The sequence below is a fragment of the Tenrec ecaudatus genome, chromosome 8 (assembly GCF_050624435.1).
Source record: "Tenrec ecaudatus isolate mTenEca1 chromosome 8, mTenEca1.hap1, whole genome shotgun sequence".
Taxonomy (NCBI): domain Eukaryota; kingdom Metazoa; phylum Chordata; class Mammalia; order Afrosoricida; family Tenrecidae; genus Tenrec; species Tenrec ecaudatus.
Genome location: NC_134537.1, coordinates 95,598,529 through 95,607,761, shown reverse-complemented (window position 1 = coordinate 95,607,761; position 9,233 = coordinate 95,598,529). Strand labels below are relative to the sequence as shown.

Sequence of the window (9,233 nt, the reverse complement as noted above, 5' to 3'; positions counted from 1 at the left end):
GGGGGGAGGGCAGGGCAACACAGGAGAGCGGAGAGAATGGTCACACACCTTGAGGAATGTCTTCAGTGTCATTGAACCAGAAACATGGAGACTATTGGATTGGCGTATGCTTTATTGTGCACATTCTCAACAACAACAAAGCAGACATTTCTTTAGAAAAAACAACTGAAAGGAGAAGGTGAATAAGAGAGCCCTCCTCAATTGGGTCAGCTTCGTCCCCACCGCTGTCAGGATGACACTGGTTCTAGGGCCTTCCAGGACTGGGCCTGTGTCACCCTGAGTGTCCTCGCATGACCCTTACTCTGTGTTCCCAGGGGGGCTCGTGTAGCTTGGCTCAACTGGTATCAAACACGCTCTCCTGGTCTGCGTGGTGGTTTAACTTGGCACCACTGCGTGGTGGTTTAACTGGTCAGTGGTCTGCAAATTTAGCCCCTCTTTAATACCACATGGGCCCCGGCTCTCTGCTCCTCCTCGTGTGACAGACAGCCGCCTCTCCCGTTCCCGTGCAGTCCCAGCCGCATCCCCGAGACACGATGGTGAAGGTCGGAGTGAACGGATTCGACGCATTGGGCGCCTGGTCACCAGGGCTGCTTTCACTTCTGGCAAAGTGGAGATTGTTGCCATCGATGACCCCTTCATTGATCTGAACTACATGGTCTGCATGTTCCAGTATGATTCCACCCACGGCAAGTTCAACGGCACCGTCAAGGCTGAGAATGGGAAGCTTGTCGTCAATGGGAAGGCCCTCTCCATCTTTCAGGAGCGAGATCCCGCCAACATCAAGTGGGGCGAGGCCGGTGCCGAGTATGTCGTGGAGTCCACCGGTGTCTTCACCACCATGGAGAAGGCCGGGGCTCACCTGAAGGGCGGTGCCAAGAGGGTGATCATCTCTGCCCCTTCTGCCGATGCCCCCATGTGTGTGATGGGCGTGAACCACGAGAAGTACGACAACTCCCTCAAGATTGTCAGCAATACCTCCGGCACGACCAACTGCTTAGCCCCCCGGCCAAGGTCATCCATGACAATTTTGGCATCGTGGAAGGACTCATGACCACAGTCCACGCCATCACTGCCACCCAAAAGACCGTGGATGGCCCCTCTGGGAAACTCTGGCGTGATGGCCGTGGGGCTGCCCAGAACATCATCCCTGCATCTACTGGCGCGGCCAAGGCTGTGGGCAAGGTTATCCCGGAGCTGAATGGGAAACTGACTAGCATGGCCTTCCGTGTCCCCACCCCCAATGTGTCCGTCGTGGATCTCACCTGCCGCCTGGAGAAAGCTGCTAAGTACGATGACATCAAGAAGGTGGTGAAGCAGGCGTCCGATGGTCCCCTAAAGGGCATCCTGGGCTGCACCGAGGACCAGGTTGTCTCCAGTGACTTCAACAGTGACCCCACTCTTCCTCCTTTGATGCTGGGGCTGGCATTGCCCTCAACGACCACTTTGTCAAGCTCATTTCCTGGTATGACAATGGATTTGGCTACAGCAACAGGGTGGTGGACCTCATGTCCACATGGCCTCCAAGGAGTGAGAACCCCCTGGACCACCAGCCCCAGCAACAGCACTGGAGGAAGAGAGGCCCTCAGCTGCTGGGGAGTCTTTGCCCCCAATTCAATCCCTTAACATACTGAGAATATAACATCGGAACCCCCTGAAGGAAGGGGAGGGGCTTAGAGAGCCCGACCTTGTTATGCACCATCAATAAAGTACACTGTACCTAGAAAAAAAAAACAACAAAACCACATGGGCCCCATTCCAGACTCCATGAATCAGAATTCTGGCGAATGGACCCAGTAGTCTATGCTTCTCCAAAGCCCCCTCCACCCCTCTCCAGGTGACTTGGAAGTTTCTGTGCTCAACCCCTTCTTCCCGAGAAACATGCCAGGCTCCTGGAGGCCAGGCTGCTTTTAGCCCTATGGCTTGTCTGACTCCAGCCGAGTGGTAACCACCTGTCACCAAGCCGATGCCATGACCCTGAAGGACAGAGGGCGGCTCCTGTGGGTCTCCAAGACTGTAGCTCTTTATGGGAGTAGAAAGTCCTGTCTTTCTCCCTCGGAGTGGCTGGTGGTTTTGAACTGTGTACTTTGAGGTAGGCAGCCCAACTCAGAACCCCCGCACCAGAACCAGTTCACTCCCAGGAACCAGCTCTCCGGGTCTGTGACTCCGTAGCTTCTCTGAGGCCGCGCTCCCTTCCTGAGTGCTGTAAGGCCGGCTCTGTCCTCTTAGTGCCTGCTTTTGGACTCGGGGGGGAGGGGGAGTTGTTATTAAATATAAAGGTAAGGATCAAATAACATCCAAAGCAATGTAGTTGCTGTGAATTGGCTCCATCTCACGGCGATCTTTGGTGTTTCAGAAAGAAACGTTGCCCGACCCTGCGTGTCTCCATGAAGGTTGGTATACATGTGCCCCTTACTGTGGCTTTTGTGTCCGTCTGTCTCACAAAAGCTTTCCCGAGTTTTGTTGTTGTCCTTGCTACTGATGATCGTCTACTTTACATCATGTCCCTTCCCAGCTGCCGGTCTTTCCTGATAACTTGCCCCAAAGAAGGAGGCCAAAATCTCACCATCGCTGCTTCTGAAAAGGATGGTCCTCGTGTTTCTTCTAAGACTGATGTTTGTCCATCTGGCAGTCCACCAAAAGTTCCATAGTCTCCGTCAGTATCACAGTCTGAACGCAGCAAATGTGCCTTCCAGCTGAGGCTGACATCTGCAGCATGGCCACACTCCACCAGGGGTCGGCCAAGTCCCACACATCACTCTCAGAGTGGCCGCCTCCTGTCCCCTAGACCCCTGGTTCTCAACCCTCCTAATGCCGTGACCCTTTCATACAGTTCCTCATGTTGTGGTGACCCCCCAACCATAACATGATTTTCGTTGCTACTTTATAACTGTCATTTTGCTACTGTTATGAATCATCATGGAAATAGCTGATAGGCAGGACATATTTCATTGTTACAAATTGAACATAATTAAACATGATGAAAGCATAGTGATTCTTCACAAAACAGCATGTTATTATAGATTGTGAAATATCTATGTGTTTTCTGATGGTCTCAGGCGATCCCAGTGAAAGGGTCGTTTGACCCCCAAGGGGGTCGCGACCCACAGGTTGAGAACTACTGTCCTAGACCACGTTTCTAACAGCAAAGCCTGGGAAACGGCACAGCGCTTTCGGGAGACTTTGGCCCTCATCGCTTAATCTCAGGAGAGAGGTTACAGTTCGTCATTCTTGGAGTACATGTTGGGGTGTTTCAAAGCAGATCTCTGAGCAATGAGATCACGGATGAGTGTCAGCACACTGTGTTGAAGAAGGAACAAGGTGGAGGCTCGCACGGTCTTCATATTTAATCCGCTTCAGAGCCAATGAATGGCCTTTGGGGCGTCAAACAGAAGGTGGGAAACCATGTTGGAGTGCAGTGAGAATTTCACATTCAGATCCTGCAAAATGCCAGACCTCTGACTCCTGCTAACAAGAACTAAATATCCACCAATTACTGAAACCATCCAAAACGAAACAGCCCCACCAGAAGTTGAAAGATCGGAATATTTAAAATTCTCATAAAGTCAGCTATAGAACCAGGCAAGAATGACTGGGGTAAAACACAAGGAAGGGGCCAGGAAGGGGAGAGATTAAAATTCTCACTGTCAATCCTTGATGGTACCTGGAGAGGGGAGGTGTTCTGAATCCTGAGGCGGCATCGTGCGGGCTCCACCTATCTGCTGCCCTTTCTCAATAGTGAGCACCCCTGGTGAAGGAGGGCCTGGGATGTGGCACAGTGCACGATGGCAGGAGCCCTGGCTGCAGCCGCTGCTGTGGTGCTGGCCCTGTCTCTGCCTCCATGTGCCACGGAATGGCGGCGACTCCACCTACCCTGCCTTCCGTGTCTCCAGGTGTGAAATCGTGTTGGTGTGAAGAGGGTGAACTCTCACATGCAAATTTTCCATCACCTAACCGTTTTCTGTGGGTAGGTCCTGGTGAGTGAACGGGACGCACAGCACCGCTGTGTAACAGGAGAACTGCCCCACAGGGCTTTGAAGCCGGTCTTCATGATGGAAGCAGACAGTCAGGTCTACCTCCTCTGGAGCTTCTGGGGGTTAAAACCATTGGTGGGTTTGTTCCTGGGCGAGCGGTTCATTATTTGCAACAACTGTGCTGAAAAGTTCCTATGACTTCCTTTTTTTTTTTTAATTTCGAACTTCTTGCTCTTTAAGTGTTTCTCACAAAGCCGAATGCCTCTCCATTGTCCCTTGAGTAGACATCTTTAAATTTTTTTGAAAATCCAGTGCCCTAGACAAACATAGCATATTCCACTTGGACCCAGCCAGGCAGGGCCGCAGATCTGGCCTCGTGCTTGGGTGGTGAGGAACCCCTCAGTGTTGTGTGATTTTCTTCTTCTCAGTGAAGACAATGAACTGAATGGCCACCTCAATGAAATGTTGTTTTCCTAACTTTCTCAGTTTTAGAAATAAAACAAGGAGGCAGAAAGACACGTTGTGATCACTAGGACTTGGTTGTAAAGACAACGATCCTGTCTTGTTAGGATGTGCCCAGGATCCCGACCTTTAGAGCTTGCTCTGGGTGTTGATTCTGTTGTGCACATGGATGACAAGATTGTATTGTTCGGGATCAGAAGGGACCTTAGCCATCAAGCTGGGCCTATTTTTTATTTATTTGCAAATCAAATTAGTTTATTTTCCATGCCTTGAAGAAAGGACTGGAGAAAGATGTTAAAGGAGTTAGAGTCATGCTGTCCATCACAAGAGCTCTTTCTCCTGGCTGGTTTCTGTCTATCTACCAGGATCCCTGGTGGTGTAGTGGTTTAACATTAGGCTGCTAGCTGCAGGGTCAGCGGTTCAAAATCATCAGCCACTTTGAGGGGAGAAAGACGGGGCTTTCTAGTTCCATAAAGACTGTTAGTCTAGGGAACACACAGGGGTGGTTTTACCTTGTCCTATAGGGTCCCTATGAATTGCCATTGACTCTTGAGCAGCAAGTTGTTTCTTCATCAGTCAATACTCTTGTCTATGGTTGTTCTGCCAGCTATCAATCCACATGATGGCCATATAGGACCATCCACACCACTCCCATTGTGTTCAATGACATCATGTCATGCTTTCTCAAAGTCTCTCCGTTTCTCAAGCTTGATAGTAAAAGTTTCTCCATTTAATGCTGTCACGTGTCCTATTATAAATGGTCCTATTTGGAGGAAGGATACAAACTGGATAATGATGATGTGACTGTGTGTGTCGGGCGGGGGGGCACACTGAAAATAAGTGAAGCAGCAGCAGCATCTTATTAGTTGGGTTACAAAGATGGGTGCCGTGTGTCTTGAAGTTTTCTATTTGGGATTATACTGCTTTTTACAACTTAGAAAATAATCTTCGTATTTTTTAAATGTCAGTTGAGAGAACATCTATTTTTCTGTGCCAGGAGCACAGCTAATGTGGAAGCACTTGGGGCACAGCATACTAGAGCCCCCAGATGAGAAAATCCCTCTTTAACACCAGGAATAGCTTCAGTCAGCAATGGACTGGCAGGTGTCAGCAGGGATTTACCTCCATGAGTAACATAGACTTTATGGACATAACATCATATCCAGTTGCCTGCCCTCAAAATTAAAAAAGCAAACTCACTGCCATCAAGTCAATTCCAACTCATAGCAACCCTATAGAAGGGATAGTCCTGCCCCTGTGGGCTTCTGAGACAGTGACTCTTTATGGGAAGAGAAAGCCCCACTTTCTCCCACCGAGCGGCTTATGGTTTCCAACTGCTGACCTTGCAGGTAGCAGCCCAGTGCCTCACCAGGTGCCAGAGGCTCCTTGATGTTCTGCCCAGTGAACGACTGTTTACTGGTGAAAGGACATGGGTGGGGGAGAGAGTTTTCACGGGTTTGGAGCAGGATAACTTTCTGAGGAACAAATCTGTGTTTAGTTCACTCTGTGTTGTTTTTCTTCACTTTCCAAGAAGGAAGCTGGGCTCCTTGTGTCTGTAGAGACGAAAGGAAGGAGCTGCTTACAGACCTCCTGTCTCTCCCTGTGCTTTCCCAGGAAGCCTGCGCTCGCTGCAAGATTAATTGCTGTTTCTAGAGCAAGACGGAGAAGAGGTGCATTCTTTCCGGGGAAGAAGTCGGCTGTCCAGGGAGACAGGTGAGACTTAAATGTCTTCCCAGTAGCTGTGACCATGCAGGTCCCACCTGGCCACACATTGAGGTCAGTCCTCAGCAGGAAGTGGTGATGCAGAGGCTCTGAGAGACAGGCAGGGAGTGCCAGTCATCAGGGCAGCAGAGGGAGATAGGGCGGCCAGTTCCTAGGGACCAAGTAGACTAGCCATCAAGGTCATCTCCTGTGGTCCAGACAGAGTGGAGACTAGGACCCAGGCCATTTTGGGGAGAGCACTGAAGTCTTGCATATTCTTTTGCTGTCCTAAAAGGAAGGAGTGGGACCCCTCTCGTGCCATGCTTGGATCTCTTTCCAGCTCATTAGCTTTTCATTTTTACTTTAATTATTAAAACTCTTGTTGTTACGACCCAGCAATCCCCCTACTGGACATAAACCCAGAAGAGGCAAGAAGCAAACCATGGCCAGACGTCTGTGCTCCAATGTTCATCGCGGCACAGTTCACAATTGCAAGGAGTTAGAAACAACCCAAATTTCCATCAACAGACGAATGGATCAAAAAACTGTGGTACATCCATACCATGGAGTACTACACATCCCTAAAAAGCAGTGATGAACTCATGAAGCACATTGACACATGGAAGAACTGGAGGAAATCATGCTAAATAAAGTAAGTCATGCACAAAAGGACAAGTACAACATGAGTCCACTGAGGTAAGCTTAAAAAAGGGGGAGGGGGCATAGCGGAAAAGCTATTATATCCATACATTCCTGGGATGAGGTTTAGCAGCTGTGGCAGGGGCCAAACCCAATCCAGGAATACATACGGCAGCCAACTAAATAAGAGGGAGAAAGAAAGAGGGAAAAAAAGACATGGTATGGGTGGGGAGAAGGGCACTAATCCACCCAAGGGGAGGGTATTGTTTATATCTCCACGGGAGAGAGAGAGAGAAACCAGGCTTCAACCTTATGTGCCAAGATGTGAATACAACATATTAACATGTACCAGGGATCCAATAGAGGGGTCTGCGGGGCCGGCCCCAATCCCAACTATGTGGACCCACTCCCCCTCTTGAGATGACAGCACTGGGGCTACAGCTTGGGGAGAGGGGGCGCATCGGATTAGAGCACATGGGAGAAACGCAAAGGGATGGAGAGGGTGGAGAGGACATCCTGGCCCACCAAGCCCCAAAGACAATGTTCCTGCTTAGAGGAGACAATGCGCAGTAAGGACAAGGCATCCCTCACTGAAGCATGGCACTGTGGGGGACAACACTGGAGACACAGTTCAGGAATAGTACACGATATGGCATCAACATGCTGGGGTCAGGCACTGAGGGCATGTAGCAGAGCAGCAGTGGGAGCAGAGTGATGAAACCTCTGGGGAATACCGAAATAGATTTTGGAGACAGAGTGTGCCACCCCATCAGACTCAACTGGAAAACACTCCTAACGCCCAACAAACAGACCTTAAACTATTGTAGGCTTTTCCATTTTTAGCAGTGGCTCTCTTTTTGTTATTATTATTTTGTTCTTGCTTTTTTGCTATTGTTATTGTTTTGCTGGTTTTGATGACCTTTGTTGGTTTCTTTGTATTTACCTGGTTTTTGCACTTATTAATGTATCTGCATCTCTTTCTAGATAAGATAGGCGGGATAAACAATTCCGAGATGAAAAGAATGGGACCAATGGTTCCAGAGGGGATACGGGAGAAGGGGTGGTGGGAGAAAGGAAGGAGGGGGGACCAACCCAGGGACAAGGGTACACAAGTGAACTAACATCAATGGAAGGAAGGTCGTAGGATGCCTAGAGATGCTCAATCAAGGGCAATATAGCAGCAAGGAATTACTAAACCCAAATGAAGGCCAAACATGATGGTGGGACAAGAGGGAAGTAAAAAGGAAATAGAGGAAAGAACCAGGAGGCAAAGGACATTTATTGAGGCCTAAATACAGTCAGGTACATATGTAAATATATATATATATATATATATATATATATATATATATATATATAAATAAAATGAGAGGGGAATAGAACTATGTACTCATATCTATATGTTAAGAATTAAGGTTGCAGATAGACATTAGGCCTCAACTCAAGTAGTCCCTTAACACAGGAACACGCTGTTCTAACAATCTGACATTCTGTGATGCTCACCTTCCCAATACAATCACTGAAGACAAATGAGTGCATAAGCAAATGTGGTGAAGAACGCTGATGGTGCCCGGCTATCAAAAGATTTAGCATCTAGGGTTTTAAAGGCTTGAGGATAAACAAGCGGCCATCTAGCTCGGAAGCAACAAAACCCACATGGAAGAAGCACACTGGCCTGTGTGATTATGAGGTGTTGGTAGGATCAGGTATCAGGCATCTAAGACCCAGAATAAAACCATACCCAAGGTGTATGGGGAGCAGGGGGCATGGAGTAGAGCCCCAATACCCATCTGTTGACAATTGGACATCCCTCACAGAGGGGTCTCAAGGGAGAGATGAGCCAGTCAGGGTGCAGTATAGCACTGATGAAACACACAACTTTCCTCTAGTTCTTTGGTGCTTCCTTCACCCCACTATCATGACCTCAATTCTACCTTACAAATTTGATTAGACCAGAGCATGCACAGTGCTACAGATAAGAACCCATAACACAGGGAATCCAGGATAGATAACACTCCCACTCCCAGGGCCAACAATGAGAGTAGAGATACCAGGAGGATTAGGGGAGGGTGGGGTTGGAGAAAGGGAGAATCAATCACAAGGACCAACATACAACCCCCACCCAGGGGGAGGAATAACAGAAAAGTGGGTGAGAGGCGATGGAGAACAATGTAAGATATGGGGAAAATAATCTATAACTTATCAAGGGTTTGTGAGGGAGAGTGGGTGGGGGAGGGAGGGGCAAGAAATGGGGAGCTGCTATCAGGGACTCAAGTGGGAAGAGAATGCTTTGAAAATGATGATGGCGGGGTCTGAAAAAAAAGAAAATGATGATGACGGCATATGTGCGAATGTTCTTGATACACGCTGGAGTAATGTATGAATTGCGATAAGAGATGTAAGGACCCCCAATAAAAGTATTTTTAAAAGAATATAACATGAAAAAAACACCTCTTGTTA

At 48.6% G+C, this 9,233-nt stretch overlaps 1 pseudogene; it reads left to right on the top strand.

Annotated features, from left to right (window-relative positions):
• Positions 1-475: 475 nt before the first annotated feature.
• Positions 476-1,631, top strand: LOC142455480 (glyceraldehyde-3-phosphate dehydrogenase pseudogene; annotated as a pseudogene).
• Positions 1,632-9,233: the final 7,602 nt, after the last annotated feature.